The 26755-nt window shown below is 40.5% G+C and overlaps 1 long non-coding RNA gene across 1 annotated transcript; it reads left to right on the plus strand.

Annotated features, from left to right (window-relative positions):
* The first annotated feature begins 15451 nt into the window (after positions 1 to 15451).
* Positions 15452 to 25427, plus strand: LOC119704423. Its single transcript, XR_005257969.1, has 3 exons — positions 15452 to 16334; positions 23652 to 23800; positions 25348 to 25427. It is a non-coding gene; the product is annotated as an uncharacterized LOC119704423 (long non-coding RNA).
* Positions 25428 to 26755: the final 1328 nt, after the last annotated feature.

Raw genomic sequence — 26755 nt, forward strand, 5'->3', positions numbered from 1 at the left:
ATAAATTCAAGTATTTATTTCAGTGGCAAGGCTACGTCTGATTTTATGGCACTCACATCACAATATTATTCTGTGTGCAGTAGCTTTCTAAATTTTTGCTCTTGCAATGTTTTATTCTAGTGGGTATGAAGTGAATGTTTTGCATGCGTCTAGTGCAAACCAATAAATTTGGGTTTGCTGCAGATTGCACATAAAGTTTAAAATATATACCTAGCTTTGTTCTGTAGTATTCTTCATGCTTATCTTGACAGACATTTTGGTCAAAAGAATCTTCCGATTTCTGAACATTTTTAAAACATAATATAAAACTGCATTTGTGCTTGTAAACATTGAGTTTTTCTGAGATTGATTTGAACTGTGTGATTTTCCTTTCTGTTTCCCTTTTTATTTGCTGTAGCACCACTGCCAAAGTATTACATTCTTTATGAACAGTTTGTGAAATATCAAAACTTTCATGCAATCCTAATAATGTGATTTGGGTAAAATCCCAAAGCAACATATTTTCAGAAAAGGTCTTTTTTAAACACCAGAACAGCAATGGTGTTACAATTCATGAGAACAGAGCAGGTAAACAATTATTAGAGACAGAAGGAGACACATACACTGTCCTCCACTGAACTGAGAGCTGTAAATATTTCAGCCAAGTTACAGCAGGTGACTTCCTCAGCTCACAACTAAACTGCAGTGTGCCATTAGTGGCTCATATCTCATAAGGTCATCTGCAGCAGTACCTGAACCAGGGATTTTCACATTGTGTGAAGCTGCCAGGGTGTGCTCAGTGCTCTGCTGCTGTTGTGCTCTCCACAGCTGCATGGGCTGTTTTGGAGACCTGAAGTGTGACTGATCTCCATTAGGCCAAAAAACCCCAGAGATCCTGCAACGGAGATCCCTACGACAGCTCAGCCAGACCTGTTTGTAAAAAAGCTGCCATTACGTGTCTAAGATAGAGCCATTCCTTCCTTCTCAGGAACTGTTCCAATATCATTTGCTTGTTTCACTGGAGTTTTTCAATCTCTGCATAGCGCTCATACTGTCAATAAGTACAGTTTCCCCTAAACAGAGATAGAGGAAAGGAATGTATTATTAAACTGCCTCCAGTTCCTTAGAAAACTTAAATAAATATAAACAGGACTGCAGAATAGAAATATATTTAATGGGATTTTTTTATTTGTGAGCATTTTATATACTTCAGAATTAAATTCAAACATTGTATTAAGTCCTGTTTTGTGTTTCCTTGTTAAGTTTTTATCTTGAACCATAAACAGAGGGCTTCCTTTGAAATCTATATGAGCACAAACCAAACAGTTGTTGCCTTGTGCTTTGTTTGTCCATGTCACAGTATAGGAAGAAATATTTACAACTTTTCAAGGTCACTTAAACTTTCAGTGCTAGATTATTGCTTTGACAATTGACATATTACCCCCTCCCAGCCTTTCTTCTTTACTCTTTCTGCAGCAGGTTTTAAATGAAAGTAACATTTCAGCTTTTGATTATGTGCCATCCATGGATGTCCATTAGGTACTGGGCATCCTGTGCCCACTGTCCAAGTGGACAAGGGGTTTAGCTCAGTACTCTCAGCTAAACCTCGTGTTTCTGTGGGCTGGGGCAGTTTCCACACGTTCTGTGGGCACACACACACCAGTTCTTGTTCTCTTACCCTACCACAAGCTGCAAACCAGCAGGACCACAAGTCCAGAGGACTGAAAGAGACAGATACTTGTGTGGATATCATGGAGTGGATCATCAGGTTATTTAGGTGAAATGGAAACACGGACACTCTGAACAGTTACTGTCAAATTGTCTCTGGGGAGGTGAGACTTCTCTGAGCTTCTGAGATTGAGGGTAACCTGCTGGGTAGAAGAAATCATGCTCTCATTTCTAAGGAAGCAGTGAAAACAATGTAATACCTGTAGGAATATTCCACATCCAATACAGAATGGAAAGTACAATCTAGGTAATTTTTTGTTGTTATCAAATTAGTAACTGTACAGTTTCTGCTACTTTTGCTATGTATTTTGTATGTTTTAATAAATATGTTAACATCTGTGTCTAAAGAAATCAACTTGGTGTAGTATTGATTCCAGAAAGTAACCTAGCAGCAATGAAATTTTAGATTTCAGGTCTTTAGTATTTTAGGAGTTACTTCGTATTTGATAATATAATGAAATAAATTGCTTGGTTTTTTTTCCCCCAAAACTTGACATCATTGCTTTAAATGGTGCAGAATGAAAGCGCAGAATCTGCCCAGCAACAAGAGCTGCTCTCTCTCCCTCTAGCGGAGGATAATAAAATAATTTTCTTTCCATTTTTCCTTATGTAAACCGTCAAACAATGCTGTCAGAGCTTGAAAGCTTTTCTGAACAAAAATATACAGTAATTTGTTTTTCATGTATAACATAAATATTATATGAATAGCATTTTAATATTTTTTTCATATTAATACTTTTCTGCAAGCGCATTGTTTTTAAGGTTATTCTATGGATTGTAAAATATTTATGTGTGTAAATATTTACATATATCTACACACTTTTAAAAACAACAATAAAGCAGTAAAGATTATAAATAGCTCAGTCTCAGAAGTACAATACAGCATGCTTATGTTGAACAGAAGCAGCTTGCTTGTTGGTATTTGCCAGATTGATCCTCAGTTTAAAAAACATGTACCTAAATTATAAACTTTTTATTTCAATCCAAATATTTTCAGCATTTGTGGTGTTCACCTTAAAAGAAGAAGGAGAGTGCCACAATACTTGAATGCGATGCGTATCCTCTTTTTCATAATTAGATACTACAATCTACTGCTTTGTTTCAATCTCCTAATAAACAAATTTTTAAAGAACATCTTCCAAGTATTAAGTATTCATTGCAAGTATAAACTTCTTATGCAAGTAAAGATTTACAGGACTAAATCCATTATTAGGATTCTAGAAAATACTTCTTATGTATTACTGATTAAATAAGATGTGCCTCCAATTATTCTACTTCTAGTTTCCAAAGTATACCAAGACCATTGTTTCTTGGCTAAATTCCTGTTGCTGTTTTCAGGGGAAAGTTTGATTTCTAATTCTGCTGCTGAGCTTCTTTTTAGCATACTTTTCTATTTTGTGTTTTTGTTATCTCACTTTCTCTATTAGTGCTTTCCTTTCATTGTTGCCATATAAAACTGCACACAGGTAGGTGGGGGAGCTGTCAGCTCAAGGGAATCTGAAAGATGATGCACATGTAGATAACTTCAGAGTCTTCATCTTTCAGGGAGAGGCATTTTCCCGCTTGCAAGTCACTGTCTTGCACTGTGTGTCACTGGGAGCATTCCAATTCCATTTCATTTGAGTTTGTGAATTTGTTGCTCCTACCAAGTCACTAAGGGGTAAAAAGCTACTTGAGAAGAAGTGTTGGATGACAGTTTTGTCTGGGTTGTCACCAACTGACTCAAATACCCGCAGAAAGTAGATCTCACAGAAAAGAGGGAGAGCTTTTATTTTCTTGTATGGGGGAGTGACTCCAAGACTTGTGGTGTAATGAGTCACTCGAGTTGTAATTGCTTTAAGTAGCACAGAAACTTAGAGAGGGGGATGGAACACTGTGCAGAGAGACGACACAGGAGAGATGGCAGAGGTGTCAGTATGGACTCCTACCCGTAGCCGTAATTCTCCTCCAGCATGAGAGGAGCCACAGGGATGTACGGGACCTCTTGTGCTTCTGTAGCTGCTGCAGCAGCTCTGCACTTCCATCCAGATAGAAATGGGCTGATGAACATGCATTCCAGACTCTGGAATCTGACAAACTATTACCAGCTCAGTTTGTGTTGTTTTAGGGAGAGTGACGAAGAACAAAAAGCAGAGGAGCAAAGTATGAAAGGGACATTTGTTCAGTCATTGTTTTTATTATCAAATGGAGAGAGAAAAGTAAAAGATTGCTGGACAGGATAACATCGTAATGTCCTCCCACACACCAGCCTGTAGATGTTGTTTTCCCAAATGCTTATTGCTTTCCCTTCAGCGCAATAAGAATGCAATAAACATTGTTATTTGAGGGAGAGCGAGGGTGTGGGCTCCCAGGCGTTCATTGGAGCCAGCTGTTCACTTCGCCCTGGTTTCAAAATGGACTCGAGCTCCAGTGGCCGGTGCTGCCGGTGGCCCGGGCAGATTTTGGAGGGGCTGGTCCTGCTGTTGTGGCAGCTGCAGTGGAAAACTAGTAAATGTTCTTTACTCTAAATCACTGGATCATCTGAAGAGTTGCTTTCATAGGGAATGCAAATATTATTTTAATACAACCTTATTATATGTTACGGAAGGAAATGATTGTTAACCTCTACAAACATTATTTTAGAAGCACTTTTTGTGTGTAATCTGAAATGTTAACGTGCTCCTGACACTGGAATGATGATGATTTCTGCCAACCAGGTGCACTGTCTTTTAGGTTAAATATTGCAGACCCTCTTCTCAAGGTTTCATTCAAAAATGGAAAGTTTATTCCGTTTATACTATTACTGGCCTGACTTTTCTTCCACTTTGTATCTTTTAATGCATTTCTTAACAGAAATGTAATGTGGCTTTAATGACGACCTATAATTAGTTTTAACAAGGCTTCCTGCAAGGGGCAGTGACCACAACGTTTTACTGTCCCTAAAAATAATAATGTTCCAGCGCCTCCGGCAGCCCCTTTCCCCGCCATGCCGGTGTGAGGCCGGTGCTCCCAGCGGGGCCGCTGCGGGGCCGCTGTGAGGCCATTGCGGAGCCGCTGTGAGGCCATTGCGGGGCCGCTGCGGGGCCGCTGCAGGGCCATTGCGGGGCCGCTGTGAGGCCATTGCGGGGCCGCTGCGGGGCCGCTGTGAGGCCATTGCGGAGCCGCTGTGAGGCCATTGCGGGGCCGCTGCGGGGCCGCTGCAGGGCCATTGCGGGGCCGCTGTGGGGCCGCTGTGAGGCCATTGCGGGGCCGCTGTGAGGCCATTGCGGGGCCGCTGTGGGGCTGCGGTGGGTCCATTGCGGAGCCGCTGTGGGTCCATTGCGGGGCCGCTGTAGGGTCATTGCGGGGCCGCTGTGGGGCCGCGGTGGGTCCATTGCGGGGCCGCGGTGGGTCCATTGCGGGACCGCTGCGGGGCCGCGTTCCCCGCCATCCCGCGCTGGGGCCGGTGGTCCCTGAGGGCGCGGGGCCAGCGGGGGCGCCATGGCGGGCCCGCCACGCCAGGGGGCGCCGTGGCGCAGCGGCCGGGCCGCCTCAGGCGGGGCTGCTCCGGGAGCGCCGCGTCCCGGGCGCGCCCGAGCCGTGCGGGAGCTGCGGCCGGGAGCTGCAACCGGGAACAGCCTCGGCCGCAGCTCGTGCCAGCCGGGAGCAGCAGCTCCGCAGGGTACGCCAGGTGCTGATGTGACGGGACACACCGGGCAGGTGCTCCTGGCGGTGCGCGGCGGGAATCACGCCGGTAACACCAGCGCAGTGGCAACGGGTCACGCTGGGGTCAGACATGGGTTCTGAAATTAATTATTTACCTATTTGGCAAGTATACACTGGGGGTTTTTAATATTCATTTTATACACTTTAACTAAGATACATCTGAAAATATTGCTACTTCAGATGCAGCAAATTAGATTTAAAATATTTTAAAGTCCTATATTAATTTCGCTCATGCTATTGCCAATTTATTGACGTCCTGATGGGCTCTTTAAGTAAGCCCACTATAATAAGGGCTTATTGTTCAACACATTATTAGTCTATATCCTTGAAATTTTATAAAACTTTGCTGCACTAAATAGCAGCTGTTAATGCTTTCTGAGTATCTTTTATATGCAAGATCCACAGTACTTTGCAAATCATTAAAACATGACTTTGTTTCACAAACAATGCCACGTTCGTCACAGAGGAGCCAAGAAACGCTGGAAGCAGACTGCTGAGAAGACAGGAAATAACGAGCTCGTCCTCTGACCCCATTTTGATGTCTCTTTGACCCAAAAAGCGAGTAGTGCTTGATCGGCAGGCAAGGCTGATAATCGGGGCCTCTAAGGAGGTTAGAAATTGCAAGCAGGAAACCTTAGAATCTCTGTTTTCACATCAGGCTCAGAAAGCTATCCATGGTTTCGATATTTACTGAAATACACCTGACATCTGTTAGAAAGGAGGGATCCTAGCTGTCAGCTGCACTATTCTGAGACTAGAGAATACTGTACAGCAAGTACATACAAAGTCTGACCTCTGTGTCAAATTACCCTGATCTTTCTCCCTGCAGTTCTGGAGACGTGGGGAAGCTTCTGGGTCTCACTACTGACCTTATCCTCACCTTTTAAGAAAAAATGTAGCGGACTAACTAGGAACACTACTAAGGGATCTAAGGGATGAGGTCTTCATTTTCTGGAGTTACAGCCTTACAGAACCAAATCTAATCTTTCTCTGGCAATAGCCAACTGCAAATCCTGATTACTTTTTGCAGGGTTAGCATCAAGGCCCTTGGCCTGATCCTGCCAGAGCTCCAGGCAGTTTTAGATAACTGCTCTCACAATATCATTTGTCAGACCAAGGTTTTGGCTTACACAAGATCAGAAGGAAAAATAGTTATCAAATGCATTGCCAAGTAGTGGTTCCAGTGAAAGCACACAGGGAAATAAAACTGTTACTAAATCTTTCAAATCTTACATTATTTTAAGTCATTTCACCCTCAGTGTTCTTCACAAATTACTAAAGTTAATTTATAAACAGGAGGAAAAATCGTTGTACCCATTAGTTAAAAAATGGTTTTTGAAACACTTTAATTATAGTAAGTAATTAAATTAATTGGAAAGAAGCCTGTATTCTGTAAATGTGCACGCTGACCATGAAAAGTGCCAGGGTGTATATATAAAGTCCCATGAAAGAGGTTTCAGTATTGCCCATTGCCCAGGACCAAGGTCATACCACGCTAACACGGAACACTGATCCTGCAGTGTTAGACAAGTACGTGCTGAGGCAGTGAGCAGGACTTTTCCCAGCAGAGTGTGTTTGGGACATGCAGTAATTTGGGACATCTGGGGCCAAAACCATACAGGGCATTTTTCTAGGGCTTTTTTTCTTATGTTTAGAGAGCTAAATTTGCATTTAAAGTTGCTGCCTATTTTAAGTTTCTTGGTTTTTAATGTGTTAGAGGTCTTATGCCCATCTGCTTTGTTCTTTTTGAATTTCTGGCTTCTTTCAGATGTTTCAAATTTGACACCTAAGAATTGGGATGCTAATGACTTCTATGCAGTGTGTTGTATTGTTAAATGTACCTTGATTTGTGTGTTTCTTAGTGTAGTTAATAATTTTGCTTACAGGTAGCTGGAGTGGCCTGCAGCTGCTCCCCTGAAATCTGTGGGAGTCTTTTAGCTTTGACGCCAGCATGAGCTGGCTCTAACCTAGAGGCCATGCAGCTGGCTTTTACCATACTTAGCTGGGTATGAAATCATTGTATTAGTCAGAACAATGAGGAGGCAGCAGCAAAGCTGAAATTGAAGCTTCAAGGATCTGACTCATTCCGTTTCTGGCGCAAAGAGGTGCAAATTGCACTTCCTGAATTTGCCGCACACCTACCAAACCCCAATTACAGCATACCCCAAATGGGCTGTGCTGTGAAAAGCCCTGCTCGCTGCCTCAGCACAGAGCCATCACCTAATTTGCTGTTGGCTGCTGCTGCTTGTAGGATGTTAGCTGAAAGTTGTCTGTGTGTTGCTGCAACTCTCCTTACCAGTTCTGCAGTCTTAGCTCACTGTCACCCACAGAGCCTGGCTTGTTGTAATGGTACCCTGAGAATCTTCAGTCGGACAAGAACATGACAGAGCAGGGCCCTCTTCCTCTCTGCTGGTCATAAGCAGCATATTGTCTGCTTGGTTTTTTCCCTCAGAACTAGTAATAATGTAGCTTCTCAGATGTGTTCTATCTATCTCTATGTGTTCCATGGAACTAGAATAATTTTATTACTCCTAGTTCATAAAACTATATAAAAAAAAAAACAAAAAAAACAATCCCAAAGCCTGCAAGCCCACTGTGGTCTTGTCTTGCTGAAAGCATGTTGCAGCCCCTTTTAAGTCACAAGCCCTGTCTGAGAAGTATCAACAAAATGCAGTGGGTTGTAGCTATGTCAGTCTGATGCAGCAGGTACTTGTGCACGGAGACAGCCACAAGGCACACTCAGCATGAAGAACTAGCCAGAGGAAAACCTGCCTGCTGATCTCTGGTGGTTGGAGCAAAGGAGGAGCTTTCAAGGACAAGTCAGAGAAGATGGGAGATGTTTTTCCCAATGCCTGTGTCATTATACAAAATGTACTGGTGCAGATACCCCTAGTTGCTGCTTTCCACCCAGGATACTAGCTGCTTGCAGATGCTTATTTAGGGCTGTTATTGACAGCTAGTTTGGGGGAAAGGCTGTTGCCATTCTAAGGCTTGAGACCAAAATTTGCATGAAAAATATGGAGGGTTTTTGGTCATTTCACCCACGTTTTCCAGGCTACTTATGTTTTGTTTCCACAGTTAAAATTCACAATATAAGTGAATTAATTAATTAATTAATATACATTAGAGATTCTCAAAAGCGATGAAGAGAATCCCAGGAATGATTTTTCATTAAAGGTGAGTTTATTTTTCCGTTACATAATTATTTATATATATTTATTTCTACAGCACATAGAAGATGCTCTCTTGACCCTCCCTGGCCCTCCATAAAAACAGCAGTGTTTCAATCTCAAATGCAGAATTAAGTAATAAGCAGTGAGAATGGGTAGTGCTGATGTAGAAGGAGAGATGTCCTCCCAATCACACCCTTCTTCTTGCTCATCTATACTTACTTTACCAAGTATTGGTCTTGTATCAATCTATTTCCTGTGGGCTATTATATTCCCTATTTCTCATATTGCTTCTAATATTCCATTATTAAAGCATTTTAAAATATTTTATTTCTGAAATATTTTTGGGTATTTCTTTAAAAATTTTGAAACAATTTTGAAGTCTTGCCTTTGAGCTGTTTAAGTTGGCTGAAGGGACAGCTGAAGTGACCTGCATGCAGTTAAATAGTTTATATAGTTCATGCCATAGGAAAAACATCAAAAGATCTTACTTTTTTTTCCTATTCTACCTGAGGGGGAGAAGAATTTTTGTTCCCTTTTCTGTGAATCAGAGCAGCTAAACTGTGCACAATATGTCTATTAACAGGTATTCTCTTTACCACAGCTAATTAATTAGGAGAATTACATTCTAAGTTAGGGGAGCTGAGATTTGTTACTTTTTCTGTTTCTGTAAAATTTTAGGCCACAGTAAATCTATGGTAGCTATGAGATTATTGTATTTGTTACAATATTTATATCTCTTGCTATTACTTTTTGAGTCTTTGATGGCATAAAAAACTGTAAATGCCTCTAGAAGGACTCACATTCTAAGAATGTAATGACATTGTAGACATTTTGGTTTCCAAGTAACTTCTCTATTTTTGCTTCTCTTTAATTTCTCTTGCTTCTTCTTTTGCAATGAGCAATGTTTTAGCAACACAGAGAAGGAAACATGCAAAAAGCACTCCAATTTGAAGAGAGACAAAATACAAGGTAAGTTAACTTTCTTTGAAGATACAGTCAAGTTACATCATATTCCTTTAATTATCAGGGTTTGATAGGCATGAGTGTATTGCTGAAACTGATGTTTTATCTGTTTTTAAAATTTTTCTTTTCCAAATAAAAGTCTGGGTATTCTCTACATGAAACTCTTATCAGTAAAGGGATGAATTTAAGACTATATTTGTATACCCAGCAGCTAAACATCAAAAGAGCAGGGATACACCAGATTATTCTTCTCAGTAGTAAGAAAACCTGTTTCTGGAAAATATACTTTTATATTTAAAGTCTGCTAGATATATTTGAAAATTATTCTTGATATTATTCAGTGAGTCTGCACCCTAAGATTTGAGTCATATATGTCTTTAAATATTGCCTCAGTAGGGTCAAACGTATAACATTTTCCTACTTCTGAATTATTTTTAGTTCACCATTCTTGCCCTTTAAGTTCCCCATGTTCCTATACTCCTTTTGTATTGTGAAACTTCTCCAAATGATATTTCTCAAATTTGTGAATAGATTATTGGTATAAAATCAAAATACTTTTGAGTATGTCCTATCTTGTTAACATTTTACCTATAGCTAACAACATTCTTTCTCATGAGTCTGAATAAAACTGCAGCAGACTAGAAAGCATTCAGCATCAATTCCCCACACTTCCATCTTAAACCAGTCCTGTCCAATTGAAGCCAGCAGTACGCTTTGGCTTCAGTGGAAGAGAGCCCATTATTTTAGCTAGAATTACACATAATTTTCTGTCATCATGTGGATTTTTTTTCCGAATAGATTCAGTCAGCTTTGTGGTATTACAGACAGTTTAGAAATACCTTATCTGAACATTAGTCTGACCTGTTAGCAAGTGATGCCTTCCTAGCATCTCACACTGTAACCCACATTTTTCCTTGTTTGAAGTCTCTCTCATATCAGGATTACAGTTAGAAGCAGGCCAGAATCAGAGCAGCAGGCTACTCATGCAGTGTTATTTGGGATGAAATTCAGTTTCCTAAATGGAGGCTTCCAGTGCCTTTTAAAGCACCCTGAGTTATCTAAGACTTTCATATGGGGCTGTTGGATATGATGGGGCTGTCAGAATAAGGAGACCCTCATTCTTCTGGAGCACAGAGGGGTTGAAGCGTGTGACAACTTGGAGCTGCCGTGCTTCAGGCACTGCCAGCAGACAGTGCAGAGTCAGTACTGTCAGAGCTACCACCTGCTGAAGGGGCAGCTCCTTCTCATGTCACACAGCAGCAGCCCTGGCTGCAGGATGGGCCAGCCAGGCTCCTGAGACAGGGACACTTCAGGACACAGCCTAAGCAGCTGGTGAACACGAGGCCCTGGATGCCAGATCGAACTGCCCCTCTTGAGCCGGGGGAGTTCACTTCTGCTGGGTGTGTAATTTTTTTTATTTACATTACCAGACTACTTCAGCCACTAAATATTTAAGTATTAAAAATCCTTTTGTATCCACAGTGGCGAAATATTGCTTTCAGATTATTAAATATTTCTAAATATATTTAGTCAAAATTAGTTTGGAGTTTTGAAAGTCAATGAATGTAGCAATGATAGAAGATAGTATAAGACATGTTAGAGTGGCAATCTGATTTTGATTTCCTTTAAATGTTTCCTAATTTATTTATCAATATATTACCATTATAATGTCCATGGGCAGTGCCTGAAATAATACAACTGATATATTGTGGGTTTATTATTTGGTGTAAATGCTAAAATGAAATAATTTTTCTTCTATGTAATCTAAATAAAAATTCCAAATTAAGTCTGTGATGCTTTTAAAATGAAGCTTTAGCTCCATGTAGAAACATTGCTGATGTACAAACAGGCTTCACTTCCTATCAAACTCTATGTTAACAATCTTTAAGCTTTTGTCATATTAGAAAATCTGCAAGATGAAGACTTCCATGTGTGGGTAAAGACTTGAATGAACAGGCCCCATGACTCTGTTATAAGAAGTGTAAAAATTAATAAATTGAGATTTTACCGCATGCCTTGCAGACTGATCCTAATCAGCATACAGATCTAAACTGCAGAGAAGACCCTACAACCACTATTATCTTTTGCCCATCCATAGGAAATGACCAACTGTCAGATGAATGACAAAGCAAAGCTTTCCTTATTTATGCACATATAAAATTGACTTTCTAGAGCCCCTGACAACCACAGGACTCAGTGGTTTCATTCTACAATGTCTATTCTGAGAATTCTAGCAAAAACAATAGCAGTTTTCTGCTTATTTAATGCATCCTTTCAATGAGTTCATCATTCTGCACAATAAATGGAAGACTGAATGCCTACCATGCATATATATATATATATATATATACACATATAAAAAAAATGGCTGAAGTAGCTAAATGCGCCATTTGCCAAACAGATTACAGTAGGAGACCAGAAGGCTGATTCATGACAATGCAGTGCACTTTAAAAATAGCTCCCGACACCAGTATTGACACTGCTGAACTGCAGCTCGGTGACTGCACTGTACAAACAGAAGCTGGCCTGTGTGGAGCAGTTTGAAGCTTTAGAGCTGTAACTCTGAAGTGATGTGTTAGTGCTAACAAGTTGACAGGAAGTGGTGATTCAGCCCCTTGGAGGGAAGCTGCAGTCACTGGCCCCTTTTGCTTAAACAAAGGAAAAATACTAATATTTCTCTTTTTGTGTAAAGCTTGTACACACTCATGCAGTATCTGCCCCTGACACTTTCATCAAAATAAACTTCATATACTCTGTATTTTTCCACCGATGTTTGGCAGCCCATGTAATAATTTTAAATGCATATTTCTTCTCCATGTGCCCAAAGGCCACACATGTCTGTGGAGATTCTGTGTCACCTTCTTGAACCCTGCAGAGTCAGTGAGAGATACTGACTCTCCCCCATCCATATGCTGTTTGCATTCAGAAGTATTCTGCAAGAAGATGACTGTAGGTGAACTGTGGAAAATCTGCTCTAGGGTTTTGTTAGGACAGAAATGATACATAGTACCTGTGTTATGGCTTGCTGTTACCCAATAGCCCAGCACAAGCTGGTCTTCGTTGTAATAAAAATGAGGTGACCGGGCTCTCCAAAGCAGCCTGGAAACTTTGTCAAGAAGAATCCTATGGCTAACAGCTGAGGGACAGCTGGCCATGAGCAAAGTAAAAGCTTCCACCAAGGCTGTTATATGGCTTTTGAAAAAAGGACTTACACTCTGAAATTACCCAACTGCTTTGGAAGTGCTTAAACTGTAGTATTTGTGTATACAAGTATTTTCTTAATTAATGGTCACACAGACAAACCTGAGATTCTAGATTATTTACAGCACCCTCCTTGCCTCTGAAATACCTTCTTTGATTTTGGGGGTTTTTTGGGTGCTTGTCTCTGTTCTCAAATATTACATTCAGTCTTCTCAGTAACGTGTAGTTTAGTTAAATGCAGGGACCATCTAACAATGCCTGAAAATCACATAAAAATAAAAGTTACCTCAAGTAAACCCAGCATTTAAGACTGCATTTAAAAGATTCTGCATTTATATAAAAATAAGAAAATGTTAGATGTTGGGGAGGCATTGAAATATCAGAAATACAAGTCTCTGGGACAGCTTAACTTCAGTGGAGAACTGATACTCGCAATAGAATACTTCCAAAGATTTTTTGCACATCATAATTATACACAAATTTCTTTTATATGTGAGGGGTTTTTAATTTGCTAGTGACTACTGGCAAAGTCAATTTGTCTTTAAATGAAAAATCATATCCTGCTGACTAAAATTTTACCTCAAATACTGTTCAGAACTGACATCTGGTTGGATATTTGAAGGCAAACATTCAGCACAGATTCTGTAATACTAAGTGCCAGATGGATACAATCAGGAATGTACCTTGTTTTTCTAGTAAATGTAATACTTGTGAAAGATTCTAGAGTAGCTTTGTAGGCTGATATATTTTAGACACTAGGGTTATTGTATTGCAGGCTTATTTCTCTACACTACCTTTCTTGCCTGTTGAGGGACCATCAGGAGGGCTCAGTGAGCAGCTTAATCTCTTCATTTGTTTGTTCTTGCTCTGCCCCACAAAGTAGTAAGAAATGAACTGAGAACTGGTTACATGGCAGATGTCAGACAGTTGTAATCAGTGGCACAGGGTCCAGTTGGAGGCCTGGCACTAGTGGTGTCCCCCAAGGTTTGATGCAGGGCCCAGTATTGTTTAACTTATTGACAGTATTGTTTAGTTATTCATCAATGACTTGATAGATACCTCCTCAGCAAGTTCACTGATGACACAAAGCTGGGAGGAATGGCCAATACTCCAGAGTGTTGTGCAGCCATTCAGGAGAACCTTGACAGGTTGGAGATGAAGAGGTAGGCAGAGAAGGACCATCTGATGTTCAGCAAGGGCAAATGCAGGATCCTGCACCTGGGGAGGAATAACCCCTGGCACCGAGACAGGTGGGGGTCGACCTGCTGGAAAGTGGCTCTGCATAGAAGGACTTGGGGGTCCTGGTGGTCAACAAACTGTCCATGAGCCAGCAATGAGCCCTTGTGGCCAAAATGACAATGAGATTCTGGGGTGCACTAGGAAGAGCATTGCTGGCAAGTCAAGGGAAGTGACCCTGCCCCTTGACTCAGCCCTGGTGAGGCACATCTGGAGTGCTGTGTCCACTTCTGGGCTCCTCAGCACAAGAGAGACATGGAGCTCCTGGAGCAGGTCCTTTGCAGAGGCTGCAAAGATGATGAAGGGATTGGAGCATCTCTCTTCTGGGCAAGGCAGAGGGAGCTGGGCCTGCTCAGCCTCAAGAAGAGATGACTCAGAGGGGACCTCACCCATGTACACAAGTCTCTGCAGGGAGGGCTCAGAGGAAGCACCAGGCTCTGCTCGGTGGTGCTGAGCCATAGCACAAGAGGCAATGGGCAGAAACTGATACCCAGGAAGTTCCACGTGAACATGAGGAAGAACTTTACTGTGCAGGAGCATAGGAGAATAGATTGGCCAGAGAGGGTGTGGAGGCTCCCTCACTGGAGATATTCCAGATGCAATTCTGTGCCTCGTGCTCTGAGATGAACCTGCTAGAGCAGGCAAGTGGGACCAGATGGCTCGCTGTGGTGCCTTCCAACTGCATCCATTCCAAGACTCTGTGAATCAATTTACCTATCAAAATGCTTTGCAAACAATCCTTATTATAAGGATACTGTTCATTTCCGTTCATTTCCTTACTCTCTATATTTACCCACCCACTTCATGGCCATCAAAAGGAGAACATTAAAGACATTCTTTAGAGGTTCTAGTATGATACTCTTTCAGCTATGAAAACCAATGTATTACATGTTACAGTAAAATCAGCTACTTGTGTGCAGGAAAGCTTGACTTATTGAAAATATCTGCTAATCATGCTTATGGTTGTGGGAAGAGATAGCATCAAGCTAAATGTACAAATTATAATACCTTTGGGTTTTTCTTTTTTTTACAGGACTTGGGAGCTGCCCTTAAAGATCATGAACATGTTTAGTAATTCATCTGAGGGGAAATGCTCAGTATCAGTGCATATAGAAGATGTACTAAACAGATGATTACATTGTTATTATTTCACTTAGGTTGCTAATACTAGAGATAGTTTGAGAATGCTTTCAAATGAAGAAATAAGTGCAGTATTTTCTCCTGTGCCATCACCTGCTCTGTTGTTCCCTCCTCTGTGACCTTGGTGCAATCTGTTAAACAGTACAAGTACTTAATGTGATAACTCCACAATTTGTAATAGCGACAATGTTTGGAATACAAGGAGCAAGTGGCAGGAGACCTCTTACTTTGATGCCACTTCACCAGTACCTTGCTGTGTATGCTGATCTCTGCAGTATTTACCACTGGTGTGCTCAGTGGTCATCATTTGTGCTTGGAGTCATCATTTGTGCTTGGATTATAACAAAGTCATCATTTGTGCTTGGATTATAACAAAGCTTAAAGCTATTTGCCCATTACTTACAGAAGGCAGAAAACACCTCAAGGTATACTCAAAACAGAACTTCATGGCCAACTCTGCCTGGAGCAACTTTTGTCAGAGCAGCTGGAATTGTTTTAATTGTAGTTCCTATAATCATCATTGTAATTGACTACTGCCTCTTCTGCAGAGAAGAAAAACATGATGGCCATTCAAATACCTAAAAAAAAAAAGCCCAGAAAAACTATCATTATTCATGGACTGCGATTGACTTTGCACCTTCTGCTACTTCTGATAACAGCTGTTGGAAGACACCATGAAAGCACTATTTTTCAGCCCTTCTTACTTTTTTATTTGCACTATGTTTTAACCCTGTGGTTTATGGTCAGTGAAACATAAGAGCTGCAAACCAAGCTATTCAAGAGGCGAAGACTTGGTGCAATTACTCACCACGTGGCAAACATTAATGACACAGCAGCTATTTAGTTTGCTGAGTTAGGTGAGTGATCTCACATGTAAAATTCTAACTTTCCACTTTCTAAGAAATTATCATCATCAGGACTGTAATATAAAGAAGAAAGCCTTGGATAGTCCTGCACAAAGTGTTTTTATGACACTGACTGGAACTTAAGGGAAGTTGAACTGCTTCATTTCTTTAACAATTTTCATATTCTTGTCATTATGACCCTACTACTATGAAGCTGGCTTTGAAACAAAGTCAAGCAGAAGACAGAGTATGACTTGGCATGTGAGAATGCTGCAGGTTTGCCAAATGAAATCTAAAACAGGATTTATTTTAAAAGAAATGAAAACCTACTTTCACTGGCAGTAAAAATTATGATTACAAAGAATACGATGGAATCTATCTGAAGGTAACTATTATTAGATAGGCAAGTAACAGCAGTAAAGTAAGCTCCACTTAACAGTCTTTCCAAATGCAAAATCAACTTGCAGAATCAAGTTTCAGAATAGTTTTTAATATCTGAAAATATGTACACTATTTTTTCTTTACTCATTACATTTAGACCAATGAAGTTTTTGTAGATTTTAGTGAACTACCTTTTTTTGGTGAATTCAACCTTTTACTGTTGAATTCTGAAATACATCTAAAAACAGGAACACAAATTCTTTTGTTTTATGTATTTAAAGCAATGAGTTCTTGATCTGACAATGCTGATACCACTAAAATTGCTATACTTGAGGGAAGGACCTATTTTTTCACCTCTTGCTTCCTTACACTCACTGTATGCTCTGGAAAATCTAGAGGTTGCCTTCTGAAGTAAGGTAAGGCTAATTAAATCCTTGGGGATTTATTTTGTGAGAGGCTACCTAGACACAGAAATCTGAAAAACTAGAATAATTTTTAATTTAAAATTTTGCCAGCATTGTCAACTCCCAGAGATCATTCATAAGTACATACACCAGAAAATGAATTGTCAGCTTTTAAATGATTATAAAACTAAAGGAAAGCAAATCTGGTGTTCGCTTGCCTTTCAATGTTTTAACTTTACAGGGTACGTTTGCTTTTAGCTTTGATATAGATCTGTGGAGCTAGAAGTTATTTTTAAATAAAGGCTAATACACTTCCTATTAATAGGATCCCCAAATCCTATCCCATAATGCTGTGATGAGGAAAAAAGTGACATTGAACTTCAGGGTAAATTTCAGTAACTGCTGCACTACTGTACCATTCACTACATATTGATAGGCACAACTTGTGACATTTAAATTTGAAAGCAGTGGCCTTGTCTACATGGTCTTGCAGATCTGACAAACAGATGAAAAAGGAGTAAAAACCTGCTTATTTAGCAGTGGGTTTAGATGAGCCAATGAGATCCCTCTATGTAACCTGAAGTAAAAAAAAAAAAGAGGAAGTACGAGCCCAAGCACTTGCCAATTTCTTCTGTGGTGAGGCAGCAGATAAGCTTATTATCCTCATCATAAGCACAGTTTGCAGAGACTGAAAACTAAAGCCAGCTGATAGTGAGTTCCACTTCGGAATGAGCTCTGAATTTTAGGTGTGATGGGGGAAAAAGTTTCCTGCGTCGCAGTATAGCAGAGAGAACGGCATGCAGGTAATGACTTGGGAAACAGAAGCAGCCTGAGGTTTGTGCGTGAGCTGAGCCCCGCTGCTGCCTGCAGCCGCCCAGCCCTGCCTCTGCCGCCCTGCGCGGCCACCGCGGGCCGGCGGCTGGGCTGCTCGCCCGGGCCTTTCCGCCCGCTCCGAGGCCGCCTCGCTCGAGCGCTTGTTTAAACCAAGAGCTCAGTGAAGAAAACGTCACAGGATGTCAAAAACAACACAGGATGTCTGATCTGTACAGTCACAACTCCTGAACGGGTCTTTTAGAGATGCACGCATTTCAACATCGCTGAATTGCGATGTAAAAATATGAAAACCAACTATATAATACCATAGCTCCATACTAGCAACAGAACCTAAACATTACTCCTGACAAATACTAGAAAATAAAACAATTTGGAATTTTTAATATTTTTTTCACCCTAGGTAATTTGAAATCTTGCTCCTTTTTTTTATTTACCTTGTTATTCCCAGTGTTGAATTAGAGCAGGAGAGACTAGAAGAGTTCTGCTACAGGAAGGTGGGGGGAAGTCCAAGCTGACAGGTGGAAAAAAGTACTGTCTGTGTGAAGACTGGAGTAACATGGCCTGTTCTGAGTATCACTTAACTGCATTGCAAGTACAGTACCAGATTTAGAATAACCGCAAACTGAAACCTGAATAGTGGTGGAAACAGTCATCTCTACAGAATTCTGGTAACACAAGTTGAGTGATCGATGGGGTCTCTCTTCTGAGTGTCTTGTTCACAAGCACTTGTCCTGGCAAAAAGCCCTAGGTCCTGGATCAGGAAGCAGTTCACAGTTTTTCCTTTCTGTGGCTTCTTTGGGTTACAGCCCCTGGAGCAGATGGTCTTAAGTTCAGTCACTAATGCAGATTTATGGTGGCTGTTATATGATAGCAATTTTGGTATCTTTTAAAGGCAGAGTTTGCAGTTAAAGTAAATTCCAGTTGATAAACTTCTAGATAATATCAGATTTTATGCAGTTTAATCATAATAAGATGATTGTAGACCACAAGCTAAGGCAATCACAGACTTTCTCAAACAAGTATGCTCAGCATGTTATATTTATCAAGACACTAAACATTCCAGGATCATCAAGTCCTTTTCTCCAATAGAGCTCCTCCTTATAAAGGTAAGAGGTAATGCCAGTAGAATCTTTGTCAGGTAGGCAAAAGCTAATGAGGGATGTAGCTAATTTCTGACTTTCTCCTTATTCCTTATGAGAGCTCTAAAAATCTCTCTTAAGCTACTTTTGCTTTGTTGTGTTTTTATGCTTTAAATGCATAATGCAAAACACACTATTTTGTCTCAGCTCTTCCTCTGCATTTGTAAAATGGACATTGGTTCATTTTATGGAGGCAGAGAACCTCAGAGAGCAGCAGCCAACCTGCTCACCCACAGTGAGTAACCACAGGCTAAAAACGGCTGAGAACTGCTTGCTGTGTAGAAAAGATACACAGAAACCAATTGTCCTTGTGGTGGTCCTTCTCTCTTCAGTGGATTATGATTGTTATTGCTTCTTAATTTGTATATTCTCCACTGTTAATGGAGAGGATATCTTCTGATGATTTATACAGAGGATTTGGTGACAGTTGTTAGTGGTTATCATTTCAGAGAATGTAGACAGAAACACCTTGGAGTGTATCTTCAAGGTTGTCTTCTGTGGTGGTACATCCTCCCCCACTCCTTGGGCTGCACTATCATCTCAGGAACACCCATGAAGCCTCGGCCTTGATGAACAGCATGTGGACTAAGGTCCTCTTGAGCTTGTCAGAAATTCTGTCAGCTCCTGTTTTTCAAAGAATAGCCTTGGAAAATTAGTTTTCAAGCCTGAATAACAACTTGAGCGGAACAGCATTTTTATTATCAAACTTTCAAAGAAAGTCACTGACCCTAATTGTAGCCAGGATGGAAAATTACTATGACTAAAGCCAACTCTTCTGCAACCCTGTAAACAGTTGTCCTAAGTGAGACCCTTTGAGCTGTCCTGAACCACAGCAGGCTGTGCCCAGCTTCCCCCCTGAGTGGGACACGCTTGGAGCAGGTGGACTCTCAAGTTGGCTATTCTTGGAGTACCTCTGCCAAACACTGCCAGTGTACCAATGGACCAGTTATTTGTGACACCTTCATGACAGATGTTCTATAGTCCTGCAAAGCTTTTCAGCACTTTCCAGGAAGGTCTCTCAGGCCATGTGGTTCTGCCCACATGTAAAGATAGCTTGGGATATTTTACACATGTGGGTTGAAAGCAGTGATTTGGCCTAAATAGAGATTACGCAGCAGTTTAATAGGGCAGCAGTTAAATTCTGTTCCACAGGAGCTGACGTCTGCCAGCAGTAACTGCAATCATGTGATTAGTTTTCCAAATTTTATTTTTTTTCAGGAGAAAGCATGCTTTTACATGTATTTTTACCTTTTAGTGTTCCTACTCAGAAGTAAAGCTGGCATCGAGTATCATGAATATTCTTTCTCAGTGTCTTCAACTCAAAAGGCAATAGGTTTAGGGGATACATTCTGTTTTCTGTATTTGCAAGCACAGTGAGTGGTCAGGTGCCTTTTTCATGCATTTTTCAGTGCATTTTTCATTGATAACAAAAATCCTGGAAATCGAGTTATGCCCTTTCTTATGTGTGCTCAGCCTGGCTGCATAGACCTAGAGCCCAGGACCATACTGACTTCATGGAATTTGCAGTGATGTAACAGTTTGAAATTCAGCTTGAGAAAAAAATGAAATACATTCTCCACTGAGTAAAGAGAAGTTTGACTTCCAGCTTCTCTTTATTACTGCTCTTTATTATTACTTTCCAAAACAGATTCCCTTGCAGTTAGATGTTTCCAACAAGACTGGTTTGCACATTGCTGGAAAAAATTTTGTAATCGTGGTTTTTTTTGTACTGTTCTGTTTTGTCAGTGTGGTTCAGAACACAAAGGCTATTGTTTAAAAAAACCATGAATGTTAATTTGCATTCCATTGCTGGGTTATTACACAGCGTGTGGAAAAAAAAAAAACCCGAGCTCTGATTTAAAAAAAAAAAAGGACATTGTTTCCTTTTCCCTTTCTTCTTCCTTGTGACTGGTTCTCCTTTTTTTTAATGTTTCTAGCCCAGACTATGCTCTTAGACACACTGACTGTCTTCTAGTACTTGTAGGCAAATATAAGTATATCCCCAACTGTGTCTGTAGAATACAATATTTCAGGAAGGACCCACAACAACTATCTAGTCCAGCATATAGATCACCAAGTAGAACTATATAAATCTAAAAAATAAATCTATAATGATATTTGTGAGCAGTGACACTTGCAATACACTTGCTCTTATATTAGAAGGTAATTGCAATCTGAAAATTCGTATCTGTAGTATTCCAGAAGACTCTGAGTGTAGTTTCACAAGTGGCAGAGACCCCACTTAGACCACACTGCCACATCTACCACTGTCTATTGATTCTCAGCCCTGAGCCACACGTTCCAGCCAACTCCACAGCACCAGTTCTGGTGTTCACACAGCAGTGTGGGGAAATAACCTTACCAAGAGGACTGGTTTCCTCCTGAGCTGGTCTGACTCCACATGCAGCTTCACAAGCACTAAGCTAGAATGAGGAGGGTGGGAGGAACAGGACACAAGGAAGAGGAACAAGTAGAACTGTCAGGATCCTGATTACATTTCTAAGCCTTTATTGGCTTCCCCCACAGCCCTACCCTTGGGCCCAGAGGCTCTGTTCACATTCAATACCTTTTTCTACCACAGCCATACCTGTGCCTGTATCTGTGCCTATTGATCTGGGCATTGTGGACTGCTCTGGCCTCAGACCTGTGGACTGACTTCCCAGCCTGACCTTGGCTCTCTCCTCTCACTGTTGTCCTGACTGGAGATCACAAGGCTGGACCACTCCTGGCTTGACCTCAGCTCTGCTCTGGCATCACAGACCTGCCTGTCAGTCACAGGGCTGTGTCTGACCCTCACTTGCAGGCTGACTTCTCAGCCTGACCTTGGACCTGCCTCATTGTCATGAACTTGCTTGATGACCTGTTTTGACTCTGGCTACCACCCCTGCCCTGCCCTGCTCCCTTACTTTAGGACAGGAGGAGGGTGTCTGGTGAGCCAGCTGCTCTGCTTGCTGCCATCTATCTCCCTGTCCCTAGGGAGCAGCCAGCCTTGAGAAGGACCAGGCACTGGGAGCAGTGTGGTCTCTGCCTGGCTCCTACCAGTTTAAACAAATTGCAAGGCTGTGTTAAGAGGTGGCAGGCACCTCTTGGAGCAGGTGAACTCTCAAGTTGGTGGTGCCAGCTCTCCCAGGAGCTGCTTCCCAAAAGAGGCAGTCATGCCACTTCCCCAGGCACAGGTATTTGTTCCTACCCCTTTTCCCTGGGCCAGCACAAGTGTTTGCACAGCAAGGCAGTGAACCAGGACAAACAAAAGTGATGCAGTTGGTTCTTGAAGGAATGGATTTAACCCTTTACCTGCATCAAGAACAAACACCTTATGTTGAGAAGAGTGACACAGATTCAGCCTCAAGCGTTCGTGGAAAGATCACCAAGAATAGGGATTTTAATGTGATTCCATGAGGTCTGGGATCCCAGGAATTTGTGTGACTGGCCTAGGCTGAAGTGAGCAATTGTGTATCTTCCTTTCTGTCACTACCAAACTAGCTTAGGTATTAAGGTGCTGCTGCAATTACATCCTGCAACTGACAATGTAGATGGATCTATGTTTGTTTAGACCTTTCTTACATAAGTAAACAAAGCAACAAAAATATTCATCTAGACCCAAAGGTCCTGGGCTCAGGGTTTACATTCAGTTCATACTGATCAAGGAGAGAGTCAAAACACAAGTGTTCTGTGCCTGACTCTGCCTGTTCACTTGTGTGAGGCTGAGCCCCTTTAGTCCTGATTGGCTGTTTTGGGCTCTTCTACTGCTCAGCATTTTGACTGTTCTTTCCAAATGTCAACTTCTGTCAGAATCAGCATGGAAGTAATGTCATGACTGGTATATCTGAACCAGCAGTGTTCAGAAGATGTTAATTTATGGAATCCTCAAGGCGCTGAGTGAAATCTCCTGGATAAAGCTCCCACCATTGGCCATACTGCTGGCAGGGAAGCTTGTGGTTAGCTGGAAATGGAGATGCAGCTGGGGCTGCAGTTGATTTGCTTATATTTGTAGTATTCAGCTCCTATGTCACACTAATTTAATTTTTATGAAATGAGAAAGAAGGGAAACCTTTAATATAAACTTATAGAGCCAGGACTGCCCAGCAAATAAAAGGCATATTCAGCATAAGCAGGTAAGAAACCTTTAAGAAGATTAATGAAAAAAAAATAATAGTCACCAAAAATTTCTTCCGTATGTTGTAGAGGAAAATACCTTCCATTAATTCCTAGTTACTCCCTGTTGTATTCATAAGAGAACATTTGCTTTCTTCTGCTATTAACAATGACAAGTCTGTTAAGGACTTAATTAAAATAATTTTTGGGGGACTAACAAAACACATTTGCATAAAGGTTGTGATATTCTAGGAATGGATAATGTTTCAAAATGTATCAAATATCATGGAAATTAGGAATAATTGAAAAGGCAGTCTAAAAATAGTAAACCAAGCAGGCACATGAAATAAACTACCAGTATTAAATAAGTATCAAATGATGAATGGTATAAAGGGTGGAAGAAAGGCAAAGAATTGTTTTTGTCTGAAATTGAGTCTCTGATGCTTGGCAAAGATGCAACTTTGTTGTAGCTCTCATTGTGAGATACATTAAATCAGACTAAGATTAACGAGTGACAGATTAAGTGTTTTCCAGGACATTCAATCAGAAAAGGAAGCCAAAACAGCTTTTAAATATTTGGTTGTTGTTGTTTGGTTTTTGTTTTTTTTTTTTTCCCAAGAGCTGAAAATATTGGAGGAAACTGGAATGGCACTTGGAGAGATATTTTATTATTTTAACTGTTTTGTCTTCCTTTCTATATCCACCATGATGTTTTAAATTAAGTGGATACAGTCATGCTGTCCTCTTCTTTGAAGTCATATGAAGTAATTTGAAGTCAATTGATGTGAATAACACAGATGACTGCTTCAGGCCTCATGACCATTATTTAAAATATTCTCCTACTTTTAGATTTGTCTCCGAGTAAACCAATATAACCAGTGAGAAATTCTTGATACTTATGAATGATCATGCAAAGGTCCAGCGAGAGTTTCAAAGTAAACGAACAAGTGGAAGAAATTTACCTGCGGTACATCCACAGCAACACTACTTCCTTGCCGGTGAGTGCTGCCTCAGAGCAATTACATCATGGTTTTGGGAGTGCTTTATAATGTTTGTATCTGACATCCCACTGGATTAGTCTGTCAACAGTTCTTCTTTGGGATAACCCCCTTGTGCACGTGGTGCTGGGTTCTATTCCTGAGTGAATCACTTAACCCCTCTGTCTTTTTCTCTTTCCATCCATAAAATTAGCATAATAATGCTAATTCATCACAGGCTATAGTTAGGCTCAATTAATGTTTGTAATGATCTCTGAGATTGTTGGATAAAACATGCTGTAAAAGTGTATTATTATTGTTAATAGAGCCTTTTGTACTTCGGCACTCTAACAAAGCACTACCACTGCTCACCAGCTCCTAAAATTTCATTGAAACTCTGAAGAACTTAATGGGATACAGCTTTCTGTTAGTGTGTCCATTTATCTTTCTGACTTATTCAAACCATCAGAACAGTTTCAGTTCTGCAAATGGGAGAGCTGTGGAATTTGTGCAGAGAGAAATTATGTAATTTATTTTGTAAGTGATCTAGGACCGAAAACTTTTTAAACAGGCCCTCATTTACACTGACCTCAGTTCTGGCTAAACTAGTTTAGACTGCAGAGAGCTGTGATTTGTAGAACAACTGTTTTTAAAATGAGGTACCTGTTTGGTCAGGACAATAAACAGTCATAGCTGTGGAAATGGTGGCAGTGGAAAAGAGTGGGAGTAGACAAATCTCACTCTGTTGTTGGAGGAAATGATCTGGGGTTCATCATTAATGCTCCTGGGTCTTGGTTACACATATCAGGTTAAAAGTTGGAAGACAAAGGCTTAGAACTCCCCTCCCATTTGTCAGGAGCAGAGGAAGAAATGAAGGAACAAGCTTCACAACTGAACTAATTGTTGAGAAATACTTTGAGATTTACTGGCCTCAAAGAGCAGCCCACATTTGGCAGCATATTGGACAGCTAAGCTTGAGCATGTGAGCCTGAAATGGATTTGTTGGTTGAATTGGTTCTACATTTGTAAGATTATTTGGAGCTGTGAGGCAGTCATCTCTGCACATGGGTTTTAAGCAGTGAGATTACTCTGAACTCTTATGTGACATTTTATCAAATGCTAAACAGCTTTTGTGGGACTTCAAATATTTTCTCTTCTGCTAACATACGTCAGCTTCCTACCTCTGCTTGTTCCAGTACCTGCATTATTCACAAGTGATTTCTTACTACTTTTGATAATGAGAAATGTGTGTTATTCTCTTCTTGTTTGTTCTTGAAAATAGGTGGACAGTCTCTACTAAAGCTTTACGGGAAAAGAAAACCAACAGTAATTGAGATCATATTCACAGATGATTCTTCATAAAGTCTAATGTTCCAGAAGTATCTTAAATCATATGTTTTTAAAAGAAAGTTTTTGATGATTTGAAAATGTAAAATGGCTGAATAGATTTTATGTTGGCTACTTTGAGAAACTTCCTTTTTTTCCAACCTAATTTTTATTGCCCTTCTTGTCTACTGTCTAGTATTACCAAGGATGACTCAGGTAAAATTACTGTAATCTCTCTGCAGGATTTTATGTGACTCAATGAAGCCTCTTTCCATGTCAAATCTTTGAGTCTGTTACTCTCTAAAAGAAAAGTTTGTTCCTTGAAACAGGAAGAAACAGGAAGAAATAGGTGATGTAAACATGGATGAGCTGATCAACACAAGCAAGTTGTCCTGTTTTGTACAGAGAAAAATAAAAGTGGTAAGGACTTAGTAAATTTGATAAAAATACAATACGTACATTCACTAATCACGTGAATTAGCCAGGAGTGATAAGAGACAGAAATCTGAAACCTTAGTCATAGTGTCTGGCAGCAGTTTAGAAAGCAAGTAGGGCCTTAGGAGGTAGAATTAGATGGAGAGACCATGCTCATCAGTAATTAAAGCACCATTCAGAGAAAAACCAAGACAAAGCCACTTGTTATTGCTAATTACTTTGAATGTCACATTATACAGAAAAACAATCTATAAAGGTGAGTGCAAATATCTGTAAAGGTATAATTTTCTTGAGATTCCATGGATGGTTCTACAGTGTTTTAAGACATTCTCTTTGCCATTTGTTTACAGTGAATCTCAGGTGTTCTATCCTTAAAAAAAAATATGGTTTATAGAGTACTAGACTGTAAGTGGCTCTTAAAAGCATTTCACAAAGAACCATCCAGCATCTCAGTGTATACATGACTTGTCTGGGATCCTTCAGTGTAGGAAAGCCTATGCTTTTTCCTAATGCATATTCATAAGACATTGATAGAATGGAGTATCTAAATACATTTCATAATATTCAGATACTTGCTATTTTTCTAGATTCTCAGTACTTGCCTTTTATAAAAAGAATTGCCTTTACATGCTTCTCTTTTAATTCAGCTGGAAAAGTCCCCATCTAACAGGAACAGTAAGAGTCCAAACTTGCATCTTAGATCACTTAGATATTATTTTTGATGGCCTGTTCATATGAGTGTGACAATTGAAAATGCAGTTGTGTAAATCATTCATAGGAATAATAAAGAACAACTGTTTTCTGTCCAGCAAATAATGGAAGACTTCGTAGCCATACAGAGACACAGAAGGAATTGTGGGAAAGCCTGGGAAAACTGTCAGCATTCAACTGAGTCTGTATCCTTGGGGCAATTTAAGCTGGATGTGTACACAAAAGGAAGTCCAGGGCATGTTGGCTCGATCAGGCATAAATGTGCTTTACTTGGGCTCTGACAAGGCAAACTCTGGAGGTTTTAACATCTGTCCTTTTTTTTCCTCCCCCTGCCTTGTTTTCCACATCCCAACAACAACTAGTGCAGGTTTCAGTACTGAAGAAGGCAGCTTCTTCATGTAGGATATAGCAGTAGGAGTTTGGATGGAAGGTATTTGAGCAGCAGGTTAATTACTAGACCCAGTGTCTGGTATATGGATGCTTTCCTGAGTGTGTTAGGTCAGA

Source organism: Motacilla alba, chromosome 9 (genome assembly GCF_015832195.1).
Source record: "Motacilla alba alba isolate MOTALB_02 chromosome 9, Motacilla_alba_V1.0_pri, whole genome shotgun sequence".
Lineage (NCBI taxonomy): Eukaryota > Metazoa > Chordata > Aves > Passeriformes > Motacillidae > Motacilla > Motacilla alba.